The sequence below is a fragment of the Scyliorhinus torazame genome, chromosome 4 (assembly GCF_047496885.1).
Source record: "Scyliorhinus torazame isolate Kashiwa2021f chromosome 4, sScyTor2.1, whole genome shotgun sequence".
Classification (NCBI taxonomy): Eukaryota; Metazoa; Chordata; class Chondrichthyes; order Carcharhiniformes; family Scyliorhinidae; genus Scyliorhinus; species Scyliorhinus torazame.
The window spans coordinates 37,660,147-37,683,605 of NC_092710.1; the positions used below are offsets into that span (position 1 = coordinate 37,660,147).

The 23,459-nt window shown below is 46.4% G+C and overlaps 1 protein-coding gene and 1 non-coding gene across 2 annotated transcripts in view; one reads left to right on the plus strand and one right to left on the minus strand.

The window, feature by feature from the left end:
• Positions 1-23,459, minus strand: part of LOC140410933 (rho GTPase-activating protein 4-like) — a 206,250-nt gene that overhangs the window by 53,968 nt on the left and 128,823 nt on the right. The window lies entirely within an intron of this gene.
• Positions 17,363-17,435, plus strand: trnad-guc (transfer RNA aspartic acid (anticodon GUC)). The gene has a single exon. It is a non-coding gene; the product is annotated as a tRNA-Asp (tRNA).

Here is a 23,459-nt window from a genome sequence, read left to right on the forward strand (position 1 = left end):
AGTGTAACTGGAGTATTATTTTCATTGACCAAAAATGTATTGTGAGCGCCGATTGATAACTCCGCCGTCGCCTGCAGATTCCCCTCCATTTTCATTTGGAACCATATCCCCATTCACTCACTCTTGTTGGGTGCTAATCATGGAGCTTCCTTCTGTCATAATATACATCAGTATATCATGGTGCAGATACACACACACTGATGGACACACAGTGGGACCAATCAACACCGCGGCCAATCACCAGTTAGAGCACACCCACTATAAAGGCAGGGGGCATCAGAGTTCCCGCTCATTCGAGCTGCAGCCTCCTAGTAGGACAGAGCTCACAGCCTGCAGCACAGATCTTCACCATGTGCTGAGTGCATAGACTGGTTAGGACAAGGCATAGGTCTTTCGTTCAATCTAATATCGTGTTCACCCACAGAGAAAGTATGTTAAACAGTTTCTTACTTAATAAAATAGTGTTGCACTATTTTAAGTGTTGGCGTCCTGTATGTGTTCCACGGATCCAGAGCGTCAACACATCACCTTCCTAACAGCTTTATGGGTTCACCTACACCACATGGACTGCAGAGTTTCAGAAACCAACACCACACCCAGTTTCACGGGAATTGAATGAGAGCTTATATTATGGAGCGCTTGTTTATTGGTTATTGTCGTTTGAAATTGTGGATTATGGAGGTTTGATGGATTTAAAGAACTCACTACTATAATGCCCAGAATATCTTTTGTCAATGTTCCAATATAAAGGAATTGGTTACAGAATGGCTGACGGTGTGGCGAGTGGCACCTTTTGCCAACGTTCTTTTTAAAATGCAGGCTCTTGTGCCTTTAGGAAAGGCGGTGTGTGAGAGAACTGCGATTGTGCCCGCACAGAACCAACCATAGAACGTGAGTGAGACATTGGCTCCTGTCAGCGAATGGAAACCGGTCGGGGAGAAAGTTGGGGCAGGGACCAGATGCAAACGGGGAATTTGAGATGGGAAAGGATCACGAGATAAAGAGCAATAGTTGGAAATCTTCGAAAAATACTAGTTGGTTATCAAGTAGCGAACCTCTAATGGTTATGGAAGTTAATATTTAGTAAATGACAGGCAATGGCCATGATGCACGCTTATTAAATAGTGTTTGTGAGGGGAAAGATTTCCATCAGCACGTTGGCTTTGGGAACGCACAGACACGGAAAGCTAGTTGTATTCTGTCTGTGCACATTCAGGACCCTGATCTTCCTGTTGCTTGCCATTTTAACACAAGACTCTGCTCCCATGCCCACCTGTCTGTTCTTGGCCTGTTGCAATGTTCCAGTGAAACTCAATGCGAACTGGAGGAACAACATCTCATCTTCCGGTTAGGCACGCCACAGCCTTCCGGTCTGAACATCAAATTCAACAACTTCAGATGATCAGCCCCACCTCAACACATTTGTTTCCATTTCATTTTATCTGTCTTTTACCTTTGTTTCTTTTTACTATACACTTAATCCCCCCCCCCCCAATCTTATCTACCTTTCCTTCACCTTGTCCTCTTTGCTTCCCCTTCCCCTTCCCCCACATCTACAGTTAAACCTCTGATGTTAGTTTCTCTGCTGTTTGACCTTTCACATCCTTTGTCCTCTCTGGGGACTGATATTAGCACTCTGCCCCCTTGGTTTCTGTGCCCATTAGCACCCGGTTTTCCTGGGTTTCTGTGGCTATGTCTCACGTTTCATTCTCAGTCCACAGTATAAATATTTCCCACTTTCTCTCTCTGTTAGCTTTGACAAAGACTCATCGGACTCAAAACGTTAGCTCTTTCTATCGATGCTGCCAGACTTGCTGAGATTTTCCAGCATTTCCTCTTTCGTGGTTGTCTGTATGTCCACATAGAAACTCAATTGGTCACAAGTTGTTCGAAAGCAGCAATGGTTCTAGTGGGGCTCGAACCCAAAGCCTGCTGCGTGTAAAGCAGACGTGATAACCACTACACCATGGAACCAGCTAGCAGCAGCGACACTCCTTATATGACTGGAGTTTATGACTGTTCCATCGCTCCGGAGCCTTTGTTAAGCGTCTATTTGATGGGAATGGATCATCTGTCAACATCTGACTTGCTGTATAACATGTTTGCGTGTCCCACAAAGTCGCGTTCAGCTAATTGTGCCCAATTTTTTCTCTTTCAGTCTGGCAATTCTCGAAAAAGACTCGAAACGAAAGAGCGTTTAATGAAATGAAAATGAAATGAAAATCGCTCATTGTCACAAGTAGGCTTCAATGAAGTTACTGTGAAAAGCCCCTCGTCGCCACATTCCGGCGCTTGTTCGAGGAGGCCGGTACGGCGCGGAAGTTGTTAGGCAAAGGGGAGGTTTCGCTTTTGTAAAGAACAGATTTGAAGCATGCGTGCTGGACGCAGCGAACCTTGAGTCAGAATGCTGAGTCATTGAGAGTCAGGAAGAGACTGTCCCAAACCCAACTGGGAATAACCAGTCTCCAGGAAAGGGACTCGGTCGGCCGAGTATCGGAGTGAATCGTGGAAGATCTACACAGCTCTGAACTCGCCCTGAATCCAGAGGCGGCGCTGCTGATATGCTGTCCGGATTCAGAGAGTGGCGCAGGGCAAAGGAGGCAGCTGTTTGTTCTGGAGGAGAGGCACAGCATAAGAAGAGGAAAGAGGGGCAACAGCGGAGCGAGAGGAGCAACAGCGAAGGGGGAATGCGGTTACTACAGGCAGCATCGCTCACAGCCGGCATAGCTCAGTCGGTAGGGCATCCGACTGTTAGTCTGAGGGTCCAAGGTTCAAGTCTCAGTTCGGGCGGTCATTTTAGATCCCAATGATCGATGCTGACGTGAACCCATCGAGTGAATCAACTGGGAAAGAAGCCCATCGGCCCATTGTGCCTCTGCTACCCCTCAAACCCCTGTCTGTTCCAATCCCAGTTTCCAGTCAAGGTCCGTCGCCTTTGCATTCCAGGGGGTTCAAGGTTTCATCTGTTCTCTTTTGTGTGAATAATACCATCATTACAAGTAGAAATCTCTGCCCATTGCTTTCAGATTGGTCCCTGAAATGTTTGCGTTATGCTGATTTATTATCATTTTTTTGCTGATTTTGAGCTTTTAGGCGAGTTAAATCTGAATTCCGACATGATCAGGAATTGAATTTCATCCAGTCCCAATAAAGGATGCTCTTTGGATCTGTCCGGTGCTGATGTTCAGTTCACCCTCATTGTTATGTTCAAATAAGTTCCATCACATTTATATTTAAATACATTTCACTTTGTTTTCTTAATTCAAAGCCATTCTGCACTCTGTCCCCTGGGTTTCTGTGGCCATTAGCACCCGGTTTCCCTGGGTTTCTGTGGGTATGGCTCATCTTTCTTTCTCACTCCACAGTACAAATATTTCCCACTTACTCTGTCTGGTAGCTTTGACAAAGAGTCAACGGACTCGAAACGTTAGCTCTTTACTCTCCCTCTCGATGCTGCCAGACTTGCTGAGATTTTCCAGCATTTCCTCTTTCGTGGTTGCATTTCTGTTCACATGGAAAGTCAATTGGTCCCAACTTGTCCAAAAGCAGCAAAAGTTCCACTGGGGCTCGAACCCAGGATCTGCTGCGTGTAAAGCAGACGTGATAACCACTAGACCATGGAACCAGCTGGTGTCCGCTACACACCTTATATGACTGGAGTTTGTGATTGTTCCATCGCTCGGAACCATTGTAAAGCGTCTCTTTGATGGGAATGGATCATCTGTCAACACCTGACTTGCTGTATAACATGTTTGCGTGTCCCACAAAGTCGCGTTCAGCTGATTGTGCCCAATTTTTTCTCTTTGAGTCAGGCAATTCTCGAAAAAGACTCAAAATGAAAGACCATTTAATGAAATGAAAATGAAATGAAAATCGCTTCTTGTCACAAGTAAGTTTCAATGAAGTTACTGTGAAAAGCCCCTAGTCACCACATTCCGGCGCCTGATCAGGGAGGCCGGTACGGCGCGGAAGTTGTGAGGCAAAGGGGAGGTTTCGCTTTTGTAAAGAACAGTTTTGAAGCAAGCGTGCTGGACGCAGCGAACCTTGAGTCAGAATGTTGATTCATTGAGAGTCAGGAAGTGACTGTCCCCAATCCAACTGGGAATAACCTGTCTCCAGGAATGGGACTCGGTGGGTGGAGTATCGGAGTGAAGCGCCAAAGCGCAGCACAGCTCTGAACTCGCCCTGAATCCAGAGGCGGAGCTGTTGATATGCTGTCCGGATTCAGAGAATGCCGCAGGGCAAAGGAAGCAGCGGTTTGTTCTGGAGGAGAGGCACAGCATAAGCAAAGGAAAGAGGGGCAACAATGGAGCGAGAGGAGCAACAGCGAAGCGGGAATGCGGTCACGACAGGCTGTATCACATCCATTCCAGATAGCTCAGTCGGTGGAGCATCAAACTTTTAATCTGAGGGTCCCGGGTTCAAGTCCCTGTTCGGGCAATCATTTTAGATCCCAATGATCGACGCTGCCTGAACTCATCGAGAGAATCCACTGGGAAAGATCCCATCGGCCCATTGTGCCTCTGCTACTCCTCAAACCCCTTTCTGTTCCAATCCCAGTTTCCAGCCAAAGACCTTCGCCTTTGCATTCCAGGGGGTTCAAGGTTTCATCTATTCTCCTTTGTGTGAATAATACCATCATTACAAGGAGAAATCTCTGCCCATCGCTTTAAGATTGATCCCTGAAATATTTGCGTTATGCTGATTTATTATCATGTTTTTGCTGATTTTGAGCTTTTAGGCGAGTTGAATCTGAATTCTGACATGATTGCTCATTTGCTAGTGCAGTTGGGGAGGGTTTAAACTAATGTGGCAGGGGGATGGGAACCGATGATGGAAGTCAGTGGGGACGGAAACAAAAGGCAGGAAGGGAGAGTGTGTAAAGAATGACCAGAGAAAGCAGGGCAGAGAGCAGGGAAAGTCTACATTAAACTGCATTTTTTCAACGCAAGGGGCCTGACGGGCAAAGCGGATGAACTCAGGGCATGGATGGGCACATGGGACTGGGATATTATAGCTATGACTGAAACATGGCTAAGGGAGGGGCAGGACTGGCTGCTCAATGTTCCGTGGTACAGATGCTATAGAAAGGATAGAACAGGAGGTAAGAGAGGAGGGGAAGTGGCGTTTTTGATTAGGGAGAACATCACGGCAGTACTGAGAGGGGACATATCCGAGGGTTCGCCAACTGAGTCTATATGTGTGGAACTGAAAAATAAGAAGGGAGAGATCACCTTGATAGGACTGTACTACAGACTCCCAAATAGTCAGCTGGAAATTGAGGAGCAAATATGTAAGGAGATTACAGATAGCTGCAAGAAAAATAGGGTGGTAATAGTAGGGGACTTAAACTCTCCCAACATTGACTGGGACAGCCATAGCATTAGGGGCTTGGATGGAGGGAAATTTGTTGAGTGTATTCAGGAGGAATTTCTCATTCAGCATGTGGATGGACCGACTAGAGAGGGGGCAAAACTTGACCTCGTCTTGAGAAATAAGGAAGGGCAAGTGACAGAAGTGTTAGTGAGGGATCACTTTGGGACAAGTGACCATAACTCCATTAGTTTTAAGATAGCTATGGAGAATGATAGGTCTGGCCCAAGAGTTACAATTCTTAATTGTGGCAAGTCCAATTTTGATGGTATCAGACAGGAACCTTCAGAGGTAGATTGGGAGAGGCTGTTGGCAGGCAAAGGGACGGCTGGTAAATGGGAGGCTTTTAAAAATGTGGTAACCAGGGTTCAGGGTAAGCACATTCCCTTTAGAGTGAAGGGAAAGGCTGGAAGAAGTAGGGAATCCTGGATGACTCGAGATACTGAGACTCTGGTCAAAAAAAAGAAGGAGGCATATGACGTACATAAACAACTGGGATCAAGTGGATCCCTTGAAGAGTATAGAGATTGTCGAAATAGAGTTAAGGGGGAAATCAGGAGGGCAAAAAGGGGACATGAAATTGCTTTGGCAAATATTGCAAAGGAGAATCCAAAGAGCTTGTACAGATACATAAAGGGAAAATGAGTAACTAGGGACAGAGTTGGGCCTCTTAAGGATCAACAAGGGCATCTATATGCAGAGCCTCAATAGTTGGGTGAGATCCTGAATGAATATTTCTCATTGGTATTCACGGTTAGAGAAAGGCATGGATGTTAGGAAACTAAGGGAAATAAATAGTGATGTCTTGAGAAGTGTGCATATTACAGAGGAGGAGGTGCTGGAAGTCTTAAAGCGCATCAAGGTAGATAAATCCCCGGGACCTGATGAAATGTATCCCAGGATGTTTTGGGAGGCTAGGGAGGAAATTTCAGGTCCACTAACAGAGATATTTGAATCATCGGCAGCCACAGGTAAGGTGCCTGAAGATTGGAGAGTAGCGAATGTTGTGCCCTTGTTTAAGAAGGGCAGCACGGAAAAGCCTGGGAACTACAGACCGGTGAGCCTAACGTCTGTAGTAGGAAAGTTGATCGAAGGTATTCTGAGATAAAGGATCTGCAAGCATTTAGAGAGGCAAGGACTGATTCGGGGCAGTCAGCATGGCTTTGTGCGTGGAAAATCATGTCTCACAAATTTGATTGAGTTTATTGATGGGGTGACCAAGAAGGTAGATGAGGGCAGTGCAGTAGACGTTGTCTACATGGACTTTAGCAAAGCCTTTGACAAGGCACTGCATGGTAGGTTGTTGCAGAAGGTTAAAGCTCACGGGAACCAGGGTGAGGTTGCCAATTGGATTCAAAATTGGCTGGACGACAGAAGACAGAGGGTGGTTGTAGAGGGTTGCTTTTCAAACTGGAGGCCTGTGACCAGTGGTGTGCCTCAGGGATCGGTGCTGGGTCCACTGTTATTTGTGATTTATATTAATGATTTGGATGAGAATTTAGGAGGCATGGTTAGTAAGTTTGCAGATGATACCAAGATTGGTGGCACAGTGGAGAGTGAAGAAGGTAATCTAGGATTGCAACGGGATCTTGATCAATTAGGCCAGTGGGCCGACGAATGGCAGATGGAGTTTAATTTACATAAATGTGAGGTGATGCATTTTGGCAGATCAAATCAGGCCAGGACCTACTCAGTTAATGGTATGGCGTTGGGGAGAGTTACAGAACAAAGATATCTAGGAGTACAGGTTCAAAACTCCTTGAAGGTGGAGTCGCAGGTGGACAGGGTGGTGAAGAAGGCATTCGGCATGCTTGGTTTCATTGGTCAGAACATTGAATACAGGAGTTGGGACGTATTGTTGAAGTTGTACAAGACATTGGTACAGCCGCACTTGGGATACTGTATGCAGCTCAATGGTTAAAGCGTGGTGCGAATAACGCCAAGGTCGCGGGTTCGGTCCTCGTACGGGTCAACAATACAACGTCATCACGAAGTGAAGTGCTTGCCTCATATGTTTGCAGGCAACCAGTCCAATGTTACTGGGGCGGCATTATTACTGACCTGAAGCCGCGCAGAGTCCCTTTTATCTGCTTGACTCCTCTTGGATAATATCTGCCACTTTTTCATTCTTTTACATTTGTGCGCCACAAACGTGTCGGTAACATGTTTCCCAAGTTTCTTAGTCTACAGCGATGACAATTCACGTCGTTCTGAACAATGCCTTACCTCCAATTCCTGCAATTTTCAGGCAGATCTGCTCCAGGCAACTTTGGAAATAACAACGCAACATGTCAGACGTGCCCACCATTCAGGACTGGAGTGAATTTGGAAACGGCATGGTCACTCCAGCCCAAAACGCATACTTGGCCGGTTAGCTCAGATGGTTAGAGCGTGGTGCTAATAACGCCAAGGTCGCGGATTCGATCTTGTACGAAGTAACCACAGCGTGAAATAATCTCCGCTTGTCCGGCAAGCTGTAGCGGCATTTTGACTCCGCTGCGACGGCGCAGAGTCCCCTGTAACTGCTTCGCGCCTCTTGGACAGTATCTGCCACTTTTTCTGAGAAACTGTCGTTCTTTTACATTTCTGTGTCACAAATGTGTCCAACGTCTCCTAATCAACAGCGAACTCCTGCAGATGACAATTCACGTCGCTCTGAACTGTGCTTTACGTCTCCTTCATTGCAATATTTCAGGCTAATCTGCTCCAGGCAGCGTTGCAAACAGCCATGGTACGATGTCACATCAGCCTATCTTGAAATTGCGGCATTGAATAGATCAGCAGCGCTGTGCAGGAATTACTAACCCTCTTGCCAGTAATTTGGCTCAAATGCTGCCACCTTCAACAAACCGATTGCTTAACATGCAGTCGTTTGCTGGCTACGCCAAATACATTTGATGCTTCGAGATGTCTTTTTCAAAAATCTGCACTACTCATTTATAATGTGGTGCTTATTACACTGATGTGGAGATGCGGGCGTTGGTCTGGGGTGAGCACAGTAAGAAGTCTTACAACACCAGGTTAAAGTCCAACAGGTTTGTTCCGATGTCACTAGCTTCCGGAGCGCTGCTCCTTCCTCAGGTAATTACACTGAAACACGTCTGGAACGATCAAAATACCTTAAGGCGAGAAGTATACTTGTTTGCTAATCTATTGAGAGGCGACGCATGATCTCCCGGTTAATGTCCTTAGCTTGTAACTCCCCGAACCATTTACCCCAATTTAAAATTCAGCTGGCTCATCATCATTTCGTGCTGAAGCAGCAGCCGTCCATTCGGACTAATGTGAGCGCCTGTCCTGCAATTGCAAATAATCTGCATGATGTTGAGATGCTGGAGCTGGATACAGAAAGAATTGTGACAGCAACAAGAAGTGTGACAGCAACAGGTGTATTTGAAATCACAAGCTTTGGCAGCGCCGTCCCTTCATCAGTTGAAGTGATGAAGGACCACTTTACCTGATGAAGGGACAGCGCTGCCAAAGCTTACGATTTCAAATCAACCTGTTGGACTTTAATATGGTGCTGTGAGACTTCTTACTGAATAATCCGCACTCACTTTATTGCGGCACGGTTACATTTCGACATTCCGCCCAAGTCTCCAGACAATCTAAATCCTGCTGTATCCTCCGAAAGTCCTCATCGCTATCCGCAATTCCACCAACCTTTGTGACGTCTGCAAACTTACTAATCAGACCAGTTACATTTTCCTCCAAATCATTTATATATACTACAAAGAGCAAAGGTCCCAGCACTGATCCCTGTGGAACACCACTGGTCACAGCCCTCCAATTAGAAAAGCATCCCTCCATTGCTACTTTCTGACTTCTATGGCCTAGCCAGTTCTGTATCCACCTTGCCAGCTCACCCCTGATCCCGTGTGACTTTACCTTTTGTACTAGTCTACCATGAGGGACCTTGTCAAAGGCCTTACTGAAGTCCATATAGACAACATCTACTGGCCTACCTGCATCAATCATCTTAGTGACCTCCTCGAAAAACTTTGTCAAGTTAGTGAGACACAACCTCCCCTTCACAAAACCGTGCTGCCTCTCACTAATACGTCCATTTGCTTCCAAATGGGTGTTGATCCTGCCTCGAAGAATTCTCTCCAGTAATTTCCCTACCACTGAAGTAAGGCTCACCGGCCTGTAGTTCCCGGGATTATCCTTGCTACCCTTCTTAAACAGAGGAACAACATTGGCTATTCTCCAGTCCTCCGGGACATCCCCTGAAGACAGCGAGGATCCAAAGATTTCTGTCAAGGCCTCAGCAATTTCCTCCCCAGCCTCCTTCAGTATTCTGGGGTAGATCCCATCAGGCCCTGGGGACTTATCTACCTTGATATTTTTTAAGACACCCAACACCTCGTCTTTTTGGATCACAATGTGACCCAGGCTATCTACACCCCCTTGTCCAGACTCAACATCTACCAATTCCTTCTCTTTGGTGAATACTGATGCAAAGTATTCATTTCGTACCTCGCCCATTTCCTCTGGCTCCACACATAGATTCCCTTGCCTATCCTTCAGTGGGCCAACCCTTTCCCTGGCTACCCTCTTGCTTTTTATGTACGTGTAAAATGCCTTGGGATTTTCCTTTACCCTATTTGCCAATGACTTTTCGTGACCCCTTCTAGCCCTCCTGACTCCTTGCTTAAGTTCCTTCCTACTTTCCTTATATTCCACGCAGGCTTCGTCTGTTCCCAGCCTTTTAGCCCTGACAAATGCCTCCTTTTTCTTTTTGACGAGGCCTACAATATCACTCGTCATCCAAGGTTCCCGAAAATTGCAGTATTTATCTTTCTTCCTCACAGGAACATGCCGGTCCTGTATTCCTTTCAACTGCCACTTGAAAGCCTCCCACATGTCAGATGTTGATTTGCCCTCAGACATCCGCCCCCAATCTATGTTCTTCAGTTCCCGCCTAATATTGTTATAATTAGCCTTCCCCCAATTTAGCACATTCATCCTCGGACCACTCTTATCCTTGTCCACCAGTACTTTAAAACTTACTGAATTGTGGTCACTGTTACCGAAATGCTCCCCTACTGAAACATCTACCACCTGGCCGGGCTCATTCCCCAATACCAGGTCCAGTACCGCCCCTTCCCTAGTTGGACTGTCTACATATTGTTTTAAGAAGCCCTCCTGGATGCTCCTTACAAACTCCGCCCCGTCTAAGCCCCTGGCACTAAGTGAGTCCCAGTCAATATTGGGGAAGTTGAAGTCTCCCATCACCACAAACCTGTTGTTTTTACTCTTTTCCAAAATCTGTCTACCTATCTGCTCCTCTATCTCCCGCTGGCTGTTGGGAGGCCTATAGTATACCCCCAACATTGTGACTGCACCCTTCTTATTCCTGATCGCTACCCATATAGCCTCACTGCCCTCTGAGGTGTCCTCTCGCAGTACAGCTGTGATATTCTCCCGAACAAGTAGCGCAACTCCACCTCCCCTTTTACATCCCCCTCTATCCCGCCTGAAACATCTAAATCCTGGAACTTTTAGCTGCTAATCCTGCCCTTCCCTCAACCAGGTCTCTGTAATGGCAACAACATCATAGTTCCAAGTACTAATCCAAGCTCTAAGTTCATCTGCCTGACCCGTAATGCTCCTTGCATTAAAACATATGCACTTCAGGCCACCAGGCCCGCTGTGTTCAGCAACTTCTCCCCGTCTGCTCTGCCTCAGAGCCACACTGTCCCTATTCCCTAGTTCTCCCTCAATGCTCTCACCTTCTGACCTATTGCTCCCGTGCCCATCCCCCTGCCATACTAGTTTAAACCCTCCCGTGTGACACTAGCAAACCTCGCGGCCAGGATATTTATGCCTCTCCGGGTTAGATGCAACCCGTCCTTCTTATACAGGTCGCATCTGCCCCGGAAGAGCTCCCAGTGGTCCAGATAATGGAAACCCTCCCTCCTACACCAGCTGTTTAGCCACGTGTTTATCTGCTCTATCTTTCTATTTCTAGCCTCACTGGCACGTGGCACAGGGAGTAATCCCGAGAATACAACCCTCGAGGTCCTGTCTTTTAACTTTCTGCCTAGCTCCCTGAACTCCTGCTGCAGGACCTCATGCCCCTTCCTGCCTATGTCGTTAGTACCAATATGTATAACGACCTCTGCCTGTTTGCCCTCCCCCTTCAGGATGCCCTCTACCCGTTCGGAGACATCCTGGACCCTGGCACCAGGGAGGCAACATACCATCCTGGAGTCTCTTTCACGTCCACAGAAGCGCGTATCTGTGCCCCTGACTATAGAGTCCCCTATTACTATTCTGCGCTTTGACCCTCCCTTCTGAACATCAGAGCCAGCCGTGGTGCCACTGCTCTGGCTGCTGCTGTTTTCCCCAGATAGGCTACCCCCCCCCCCGACAGTATCAAAAGGGGTATATCTGTTCGAGAGGGGGACAACCACAGGGGATTCCTGCACTGACTGCCTGCCCTTTCTGGTGGTCACCCATTTCTCTGCCTGCACCTTGGGTGTGACCACATTTACATAACTGCGATCTATGACGCTTTCCGCCACCTGCATGCTCCTAAGTGCATCCAATTGCTGCTCCAACCGAATGATGCGGTCTGTGAGGAGCTCCAGTTGGGTGCACTTTCTGCAGATGAAGCCACCCGGGACGCTGGAAGCCTCCCGGACCTGCCACATCTCACAGTCAGAGAACAACACCCCTCTAACTGACTTTGCGTCAATTAATTAAAATTAAAATTTGTCTTTTTTTTTTAAAATATTTTTTTTTAAATTTCAAAGTTACTGTCAACTACCTGTTTCCTAGCACTAGATTTCTAATAGAAATGCGATAGCTAACGATAGTACTCTCCGATCACTGGCTTAGATATCCCTCTAAATTATAATTAAGTTATTATGTTTAATTAGTTACCAAATACTCAATTTTTTTTTAAATTTAGGGTAGAATCCCAACCAGCCACTCTGGCCACAGCTTTTCTGTGATGTCACTTCAGTTTCCCCCCCCCCGACACACACAATTTGAAAAAAGGTATAAAAGTAAAAATAAGTAAAAATCACTTACTTCCCTTCTTACCTTCTGAGTGTCTTAGATGTTCTCAGGTTCTCTCGCCGACAGAGACTGCTCCTCCACCTCCGAACCTTGACCTGCACAATGCTAATAATATAATAATAATATAATATGGCACTTACTTTACACCAATGGGTCTTATTATTAGGGTAAAGGAGGAGGGCGGGTGGGAGAAACTACACGTGTAGTGTCTCGGGTTTCCTCTCCACCAGAATTAATTGGTTGGGGAGGGGGGAGGACTTCCCAGAGGTCCGCGGGTCGAACTTCCGGTTCCCGCCTTATAGAAAAACAAATAAAACAGAAAAGAACAGACAGGGGACCAGGTAAGGCTTTTTAAAGTCGCTACTCACCTCCCAGAGGGCCCCTGCGCACCGCTGCCGCCGAAATCCAAAGGGCTGCTCCTGTAAAGGTAAGTGGTTTTAAACCCCTAAAACCCCTGTCTGTTCCAATCCCAGTTTCCAGCCAAGGATCGGCGCCTTTGCATTCCACGGGGTTCAAGGTTTCAACTATTCTCCTTTGTGTGAATAATACCATCATTACAAGGAGAAGTCTCTGCACATCGCTTTAAGATTGATCCCTGAAATATTTGCGTTATGCTGATTTATTATCTTTTTTTTGCTGATTTTGAGCTTTTAGGCGCGTTGAACCTGAATTCTGACAGGATTGCTAGTTTGCTAGTGCAGTTGGGGAGGGTTTGAACTAATGTGGCAGGGGGATGGGAACCGATTTAGGAAGTCAGTGGGGACGGAAACAAAAGGCAGGAAGGGAGATTGTGTAAAGCATGACCAGAGAAAGCAGGGCAGAGAGCAGGTAAAATCTACATGAAACTGCATTTATTTCAATGCAAGGGGCCTGATGGGCAAAGCGGATGAACTCAGGGCATGGATGGGCACATGGGACTGGGATATTATAGCTATGACTGAAACATGGGTAAGGGAGGGGCAGGACTGGCAGCTCAATGTTCCGGGGTACAGATGCTGTAGAAAGGATAGAACAGGAGGTAAGAGAGGAGGGGGAGTGGCGTTTTTGATTAGGGAGAACATCACGGCAGTACTTAGAGGGGATATATCCGAGTGTTCGCCCACTGAGTCTATATGTGTGGAACTGAAAAATAAGAAGGGAGAGATCACCTTGATAGGACTGTACTATAGGCTCCCAAATAATCAGCGGGAAATTGAGGACCAAATATGTAAGGAGATAGCTGCAAGAAAAATAGGGCAGTAATAGTAGGGGACTTTAACTTTCCCAACATTGACTGGGACAGCCAAAGCATTAGGGGCTTGGATGGAGGGAAATTTGTTGAGTGTATTCAGGAGGAATTTCTCATTCAGTATGTGGATGGACCGACTAGAGAGGGGGCAAAGCTTGACCTCGTCTTGGGAAATATGGAAGGGCAAGTGACAGAAGTGTTAGTGAGGGGTCACTTTGGGACAAGTGACCATAACTCCATTAGTTTTAAGATAGCCATGGAGAATGATAGGTCTGGCCCAAGAGTTAAAATTCTTAATTGGGGCAAGGCCAATTTGGATGTGATCAGACAGGAACTTTAAGAGGTAGATTGGGAGAGACTGTTGGCAGGCAAAGGGACGGCTGGTAAATGGGAGGCTTTTAAAAATGTGTTCACCAGGGTTCAGGGTAAGCACATTCCCTTTAGAGTGAAGGGCAAGGCTGGTAGAAGTAGGGAACCCTGGATTACTCGAGATATTGAGACTCTCAAAAGGAGAAGGAGGCATATGACGTACATAAGCAACTGGGATCAAGTGGATCCCTTGAAGAGTATAGAGATTGTCGAAATAGAGTTAAGAGGGAAATCAGGAGGGCAAAACGGGGACATGAAATTGCTTTGGCAAATAATGCAAAGGAGAATCCAAAGAGCTTCTACAGATACATAAAGGGAAAAAGAGTAACTAGGGACAGAGTAGGGCCTCTTAAGGATCAACAAGGGCATCTGTGTGCAGAGCCACAAGATTTGGGTGAGATCCTGAATGAATATTTCTCATCAGTATTCACGGTGGAGAAAGGCATGGATGTTAGGAAACTAAGGGAAATAAATAGTGATGTCTTGAGAAGTGTGCATATTACAGAGGAGGAGGTGCTGGATGCCTTAAAGCGCATCAAGGTAGATAAATCCCCGGGATCTGATGAAATGTATCCCAGGATGTTGTGGGAGGCTAGGGAGGAAATTGCGGGTCCCCTAACAGAGATATTTGATTCATCGGCAGCCACAGGTGAGGTGCCTGAAGATTGGAGAGTAGCGAATGTTGTGCCCTTGTTTAAGAAGGGCAGCAGGAAAAGCCTGGGAACTACAGACAGGTGAGCCTAACGTCTGTAGTAGGAAAGTTGCTAGAAGGTATTCTTGGAGACAGGATCTACAAGCATTTAGAGAGGCAAGGACTGATTCGGGGCAGTCAGCATGGCTTTGTGCGTGGAAAATCATGTCTCACAAATTTGATTGAGTTTATTGTGGGGGTGAACAAGAAGGTAGATGAGTGCAGTGCAGTAGACGTTGTCTACATGGACTTTAGCAAAGCCTTTGACAAGGTACCGCATGGTAGGTTGTTGCAGAAGGTTAAAGCTCACGGGATCCAGGGTGAGTTTGCCAATTGGATTCAAAATTGGCTGGACGACAGAAGACAGAGGGTGGTTGTAGAGGGTTATTTTTCAAACTGGAGGCCTGTGACCAGTGGTGTGCCTCAGGGATCGGTGCTGGGTCCACTGTTATTTGTGATTTATATTAATGATTTGGATGAGAATTTAGGAGGCCTGGTTAGTAAGTTTGCAGATGACACCAAGATTGGTGGCACAGTGGATAGTGTAGAAGGGTATCTAGGATTGCAACGGGATCTTGATCAATTAGGCCAGTGGGCCGACGAATGGCAGATGGAGTTTAATTTAGATAAATGTGAGGTGATGCATTTTGGCAGATCGAATCAGGCCAGGACCTACTCAGTTAATGGTATGGCGTTGGGGAGAGTTACAGAACAAAGAGATCTAGGAGTACAGGTTCATAGCTCCTTGAAGGTGGAGTCGCAGGTGGACAGGGTGGTGAAGAAGGCATTGGGCATGCTTGGTTTCATTGGTCAGAACATTGAATACAGGAGTTGGGACGTCTTGTTGAAGTTGTACAAGAAATTGGTACGGCCACACTTGGAATACTGTGTGCAGTTCTGGTCACCCTATTATTGAAAGGATATTATTAAACTAGAAAGAGTGCAGAAAAGATTTACTAGGATGTTACCGGGACTTGATGGTTTGAGTTATAGGGAGAGGCTGGATAGACTGGGACTTTTTTCCCTGGAGCGTAGGAGACTTAGGGGTGATCTGAAAGAGGTCTATAAAATAATGAGGGGCATAGATAAGGTAGATAGTCAACATATTTTCCCAAAGGTAGGGGAGTCTAAAACTAGAGGGCATAGGTTTAAGGTGAGAGGGGAGAGATTCAGAAGGGCCCAGAGGGGCAATTTCTTCACTCAGAGGGCAGTGAGTGTCTGGAATGTGCTGCCAGAGGTAGTAGTAGAGGCGGGTACAATTGTGTCTTTTAAAAAGCATTTAGATAGTTACATGGGCAAGATGGGTATAGAGGGTTATGGGCCAAGTGCGGGCAACTGGGACTAGCTTAATGGGAAAAGCTGGGCGGCATGGACTGGTTGGGCCGAAGGGCCTGTTTCCATGATGTAAACTTCTATGATTCTATGATTCTATGATCAGAAATTGAATTTCATCCAGTCCCAATAAAGGATGCACTTTGGATCTGTCCATCGCTGCTGTTCAGTTAAACCTCATTGTTATATTCCATCACATTTATATTTAAATACATTTCAATTTGTTTTCTTCATTCAAAGCCATTCTGCACTCTGTCCTCTGGGTTTCTGTTGCCATGAGCACCCGGTTTCCCTGGGTTTCTGTGGCTCTGGCTCATCTTTCTTTCTCACTCCACAGTAGAAATATTTCCCACTTTCTCTGTCTGTTAGCTTTCACAAAGAGTCATCGGACTCGAAACGTTAGCTCTTTGCTCTGCCTATAGATGCTGCCAGACTTGCTGAGATTTTCCAGCATTTCCTCTTTCGTGGTTATCTTTCTGTTCACATGGAAATTCAATTGGTCACAACTGGTCCAAAAGCAGCAATGGTTCCATTGGGGCTCGAAAGCAGGACCAGCTGCGTGTAAAGCGGACGTGATAACCACTATACTATTGAACCAGCTGGCGGCAGCTACGCTCCTTATATGACTGGAGTTTGTGATTGTTCCATCGATCCGGAACCTTTGTAAAGCGTCTATTTGATGGGAATGGATCAGCTGTCCAACACCTGACTTGCTGTATAACATGTTTGCGTGTCCACAAAGTCACGTTCAGCTGATTGTGCCCAATGTTTTCTCTTTGAATCAGGCAATTCTCGAAAAAGACTCAAAATGAAAGAGCGTTTAATTAAATGAAAATGAAATGAAAATCGCTTATTGTCACAAGTAGGCTTCAATGAAGTTACTGTGAAAAGCCCCTTTTCACCACATTCCGGCACCTGTTCGGGGAGGCCGGTACGGCGCGGAGGTTTTTTGGCAAAGGGGAGGTTTCGCTTTTGTAAGGAACAGTTTTGAAGCAAGCGTGCTGGACGCAGCGCACCTTGAGTCAGAATGTTGAGTCATTGAGAGTCAGGAAGTGACTGTCCCAAATCTAACTGGGAATAAGCTGTCTCCAGGAAAGGGACTCGGTGGGCGGAGAATCGGAGTGAAGCACCTAACAGCAGCACAGCTCTGAACTCGCCCTGAATCCAGAGGCAGAGCTGCTGATATGCCGTCCGGATTCAGGGAGTGGCGCAGGGCAAAGGAAGCAGCTGTATGTTCTGGAGGAGAGGCACAGCATCAGCAGAGGAAAGAGGGGCAACAGCGGAGCGACTGGAGCAACAGCGAAGGGGGAATGCGGTCACTACAAGCAGGATCTCTCATAGCCCGGATAGCTCAGTCGGTAGAGCATCAAACTGTCAATCTGAGGGTCCAAGGTTCAAGTCCCTGTTTGGGCGATCATTTTAGATCCCAATGATCGATGCTAAAGTGAACCCATCGAGTGAATCCACTGGGAAAGAAGCCCATCGGCCCATTGTGCCTCTGCTACCCCTCAATCCCCCATCTGTTCCAATCCCAGTTTCCAGCAAAGGACCGTCGCCTTTGCATTCAACGGGGTTCAAGATTTCATCTATTCTCTTTTGTGTGAATAATACCATCATTACAAGGAGAAATCTCTGCCCACCGCATTCAGATTGATACCTGAAATATTTGCGTTATGCTTATTTATTATCATTTTTTTGCTGATTTTGAGCTTTTCGGCGAGTTGAATCGGAATTCCGACATGATCAGGAATTGAATTTCATCCAGTCCCAAAAAAGGATGCTCTTTGGATCTGTCCGTTGCTGCTGTTCAGTTAAACCTCGTTGTTATGTTCTAATAAATTCCATCACATTTATATTTAAATACATTTCACTTTGTTTTCTTATTTGAATGCCATTCTGCACTCTGTCCCCTGGGTTTCTGTGGCCATTAGCACCCGGTTTCCCTGGGTTTCTGTGGCTATGGCTCATCTTTCTTTCTCACTCCACAGTATAAATATTCCCCACTTTCTCTTTCTGTTAGCTTTGTCAAAGAGTCATCGGACTCGAAACGTTAGCTCTTTGCTCTCTCCTACAGATGCTGCCAGACATGCTGAGATTTTCTCTTTCGTGGTTGTATTTCTGTTCACATGGAAATTCAATTGGTCACAACTTGTCCAAAAGCAGCAATGGTTCCAGTGGGACTCAAACTCAGAACCTGCTGCGTGTAAAGCGGACGTGATAACCACTACAACATGGAACCAGCCGTCGGCAGCTCTCCTCCTTATATGACTGGAGTTTGTGATTGTTCCATCGCTCCGGAAGCTTTGTAAAGCGTCTATTTCATGGGAATGGATCAGGTGTCAAAACCTGACTTGCTGTATAACATGTCTGCGTGTCCCACAATGTCGCGCTCAGCTGATTGTGCTCAAATTTTTCTCTTTGAGTCAGGCAATTCTCGACAAAGACTCAAAATGAAAGAGCGTTTAATGAAATGAAAATGAAATGAAAATCGCTTATTGTCACAAGTAGGCTTCAATGAAGTTACTGTGAAAAGCCCCTAGTCAACACATTCCGGCGCCTGTTCGGGGAGGCCGGGACGGCGCGGAAGTTGTTAGGCAAAGGGGAGGTTTCGCTTTTGTAAAGAACAGTTTTCAAGCAAGCGTGCTGGACGCAGCAAACCTTGAGTCAGAATGTTGAGTCATTGAGAGTCAGGAAGTGACTGTCCCAAATCTAACTGGGAATAAGCTGTCTCCAGGAAAGGGACTCGGTGTGCGGAGTATCGGAGTGAAGCGCCAAAGAGCAGCACAGCTCTGAACTCGCCCTGAATCCAGAGGCGGAGCTGCTGATATGCTGTCCGGATTCTGAGAGTGGCGCAGGGCAAAGGAAGCAGCTGTTTCTTCTGGAGGAGAGGCACAGCATAGGAAGAGGAAAGAGGGGCAACAGCGGAGCGAGAGGAGCAAAGCGAAGGGGAAATGCGGTCACGACAGGCGGCACCACTCGCAGCCCGGATAGCTCAGTCGGTACAGCATCAGACTTTTAATCTGAGGTTGCAGGGTTCAAGTTCCTGTTCGGGAGATCATTTTAAATCCCAATGATCGATGTTGACGTGAACCCATCGAGTGAATCCCCTGGGAAAGATTCCCATCGGCCCATTGTGCCTCTGCTACCCCTCAAAACCCTGTCTGTTCCAACCCAGTTTCCAGCCACGGACCTTCGCCTTTGCATTCCAGGGGCTTCCATATTTCATGTATTTTCTTTTGTGTGAATAATACCATCATTACAAGGAGAAATCTCTGCCCATCGCTTTCAGGTTGATACCTGAAATACTTGGGTTATGCTGATTTATTATCATTTTTTTGCTGATTTTGATCTTTTAGGCACGTTGAATCTGAATTCCGACATGATCAGAAATTGAATTTCACCCAGTCCCAATAAAGGATGCTCTTTGGATCTGTCCGTTGCTGCTGTTCAGTTAACCCTCATTGTTAAGTTCCAATAAATTCCATCACATTTATATTTAAATACATTTCACTTTGTTTTCTGTATTCAAAGCCATTCTGCACTCTGTCCCCTGGGTTTCTGTGGCCATTAGCACCCGGTTTCCCTTGGTTTCTGTGGCTATGGCTCATCTTTTTTTCTCACTCCACAGTATAAATATTTCCCACTTTCTCTGTCTGTTCGCTTTGACAAAGAGTCAACGGACTCGAAACGTTAGCTCTTGGCTCTCCCGACAGATGCTGCCAGACTTGCTGAGATTTTCAGCATTTCCTCTTTCGTGGTTGTATTTCTGTTCACATGGAAATTCAATTGGTCATATCTTGTCCAAAAACAGTAATGGCTCCACTGGGGCTCGAACACAGGACATGCTGCGTTTCAAGCAGACGTGATAACCACTACTCCATGGAACAATCTGGTGGCAGCTACACTCCTTATATGACTGGATTTTGTGATTGTTCCATCGCTCCGGAACCTTTGTAAAGCGTCTATTTGATGGGTATGGATCAGCTGTCAACACCTGACTTGCTGTATAACATGTTTGCGTGTCCCACAAAGTCGCGTTCAGCTGATTGTGCACAAATTTTCTCTTTGAGTCAGGAATTTTCGAAAAAGACTTAAAATGAAAGAGCGTTTAACGAAATGACAATCGCTTATTGTCACGAGTCGGCTTCAATGAAGTTACTGTGAAAACCCGCTAGTCGCCACAGCTGGCGCCTGTTTGGAGAGGCCGGTATGGCGCGGAAGTTGTTAGGCAAAGGGGAGGTTTCACTTCTGTAATGAACAGTTTTGAAGCAAGCGTGCTGGACGCAGCGAACCTTGAGTCAGAATGATGAGTCATTGAGAGTCAGGAAGTGACTGTCCCAAACCCAACTGGGAATAACCAGTCTCCAGGAAAGGGACTCGGTGGGCGGAGTATAGGAGTGAAGAGCCGAAGAGCAGCACAGCTCCGAACTCGCCCTGAATCCAGAGGCGGAGCTGCTGATATGCTGTCCGGATTCAGAGAGTGGCGCAGGGCAAAGGAAGCATCTGTTTGTTCTGGAGGAGAGGCACAGCATAAGCAGAGGAAAGAGAGGCAACAGCGGAGCGAGAGGATTAACAGCGAAGGGGGAATGCGGTCACTACAGGCGGCGTCACTCGCAGTCCGGATAGCTCAGTCGGTGCAGCATCAGACTTTTAATCTGAGGGTCCAGGGTTCAAGTCGCTATTCGGGCCATCATTTTAAATTCCAATGATCGGCGCTGACCTGAACTCATCGAGTGAATCCACTGGGAAAGAAGCCCACCGGCCCATTGTGCCTCTGCTGTCCCTCAAAACCCTGTCTGTTCCAATCGCAGATTTCAGCCAAGGACCGTCGCCATTGCATTCCACGGGGTTCAAGGCTTCATCTATTCTCCTTTGTGTGAATAATACCATCATTGCAAGGAGAAATCTCTGCTCATCGCTTTCAGATTGACCCCTCAAATATTTGCGTTATGCTGATTTATTATCATTTTTTTGCTGATTTTGAGTTTTTAGGCGAGTTGAATCTGAATTCCGACATGATCAGAAATTGAATTTCATCCAGTCCCAATAAAGGATGCTCTTTGGATCTGTCCGTTGCTGCTGTTCAGTTAAACCTCATTGTTATGTTCCAATAAATTCCATCACATTTATATTTAAATACATTTCACTTTGTTTTCTTAATTCAAAGCCATTCTGCACTCTGTCCCCTGGGTTTCTGTGGCCATTAGCACCCGGTTTCCCTGGGTTTCTGTAGCTATGGCTCATCTTTCTTTCTCACTCCACAGTATACATATTTCCCACTTTCTCTGTCTGTTAGCTTTGACAAATAGTCATTGGACTCGAAACGTTAGCTCTTTGCTCTCCCTGCAGATGCTGGCAGACTTGGTGAGATTTTCCTGCATTTCATCTTTCGTGGTTGTATTTCTGTTCACATGGAAATTCAATTGGTCACAACTTGTCCAAACGCAGCTATGGTTCTAATGGGGCTCGAACCCAGGACCTGCTACGTGTAAAGCAGACGTGACAATGGTAACAGCTGTACTCCTTATATGACTGGAGTTTGTGATTGTTCCATCACTCCGGAACCTTTGTGAAGCGTCTATTTGATGGGAATGGATCAGCTGTCAAAACCTGACTTGCTGCATTACATGTTTGCGTGTCCCACAAAGACGCGTTCAGATGATTGTGCCCATTTTTTTCTCTTTGAGTCAGGCAATTCTCGAAAAAGACTCAAGATGAAAAAAAAGAGCGTTCAATGAAATGAAAATCGCTCATTGTCACAAGTAGGCTTCAATGAAGTTACTGTGAAAAACCCCTAGTCGCCACATTCCGGCGCCTGTTCAGGGAGGCTGGTGCGGCACGGAAGTTGTTCGGCAAAGGGGAGGTTTCGCTTTTGTAAAGAACAATTTTGAAGCAAGCGTGCTGGACGCAGCTAAACTTGAGTCAGAATGTTGAGTCATTGAGAGTCAGAAAGTGACTGTCCCAAATCCAACTGGGAATCGCCAGTCTCCAGGAAAGGGACTCGGTGGGCGGAGAATCGGAGTGAAGCACCTAAGAGCAGCACAGCTCTGAACTCGCCCTGAATCCAGAGGCAGAGCTGCTGATATGCCGTCCGGATTCAGAGAGTGGCGCAGGGCAAAGGAAGCAGCTGTATGTTCTGGAGGAGAGGCACAGCATAAGCAGAGGAAAGAGGGGCAACAGCGGAGCGAGAGGAGCAACAGCGAAGGGGGAATGCGGTCACGACAGGCGGCGTCACGCGCAGTCTGGATAGCACAGTCGGTAGAGTATCAGACTTTTAATCTGAGGGTTCAGGGTTCAAGTCCCTGTTCGGGCGACCATTTTAAATCCCAATGATCGATGGTGATGCGAACTCATCGAGTGAATCCACTGGGAAAGAAGCCCATCGGCCCATTGTGCCTCTGCTACCCCTCAAACCCGTCTGTTCCAATCCCAGTTTCAGCCAAGGACCGTCGCCATTGCATTCCACGGGGTTCAAGGCTTCATCTATTCTCCTTTGTGTGAATAATACCATCATTACAAGCAGAAATCTCTGCTCATCGCTTTCAGATTGACCCCTCAAATATTTGCGTTATGCTGATTTATTATCATTTTTTTGCTGATTTTGAGTTTTTAGGCGAGTTGAATCTGAATTCCGACATGATCAGAAATTGAATTTCATCCAGTCCCAATAAAGGATGCTCTTTGGATCTGTCCGTTGCAGCTGTTCAGTTAAACCTCATTGTTATGTTCCAATAAATTCCATCACATTTATATTTAAATACATTTCACTTTGTGTTCTTAATTCAAAGCCATTCTGCTCTCTGTCCCCTGGGTTTCTGTGGCTATTAGCACCCGGTTTCCCTGGGTATCTGTGGCTATGGCTCATCTTTCTTTCTCACTCCACAGTATAAATATTTCCCGCTTCCTCTGTCTGTTCGCTTTGTCAAAGAGTCTTGGAGCTCGAAACGTTACCTCTTTGCTCTTCCTACAGATGCTGCCAGACTTTCTGAGATTTTCCAGCATTTTGTCTTTCGTGATTTTATTTCTATTCACATGGAAATTCAATTGGTCACAACTTGTCCAAAAGCAGCAACGATACCACTGGAGGTCGAACCAGGGACTTTCTGCGTGTAATGCTTACGTGATAACCACTACACCACGGAACCAACGAGCTTCCCACCTGGCTGTTTATATGACTGGAGTAAGGATTCGAGTCCCAGTTGGACCTATGTTAATTTTAGAGCACAGATAGCTCAGTCGGTGCAGCATCAGACTATTAATCTGTTATATATCCTATACCATCCTCTTTTAGTTTATGATTCGTTCCTGAGATGTGGGGCCAGCTATTTATTGCCCATCACTGAGGGCATTTCAGATTCAACAACATTGCTGTGGATTAAGGACGGAGATTTCCTTCCCTTCAATGAGGACTTCAATGAACCAGATGAGTCCTTAGCC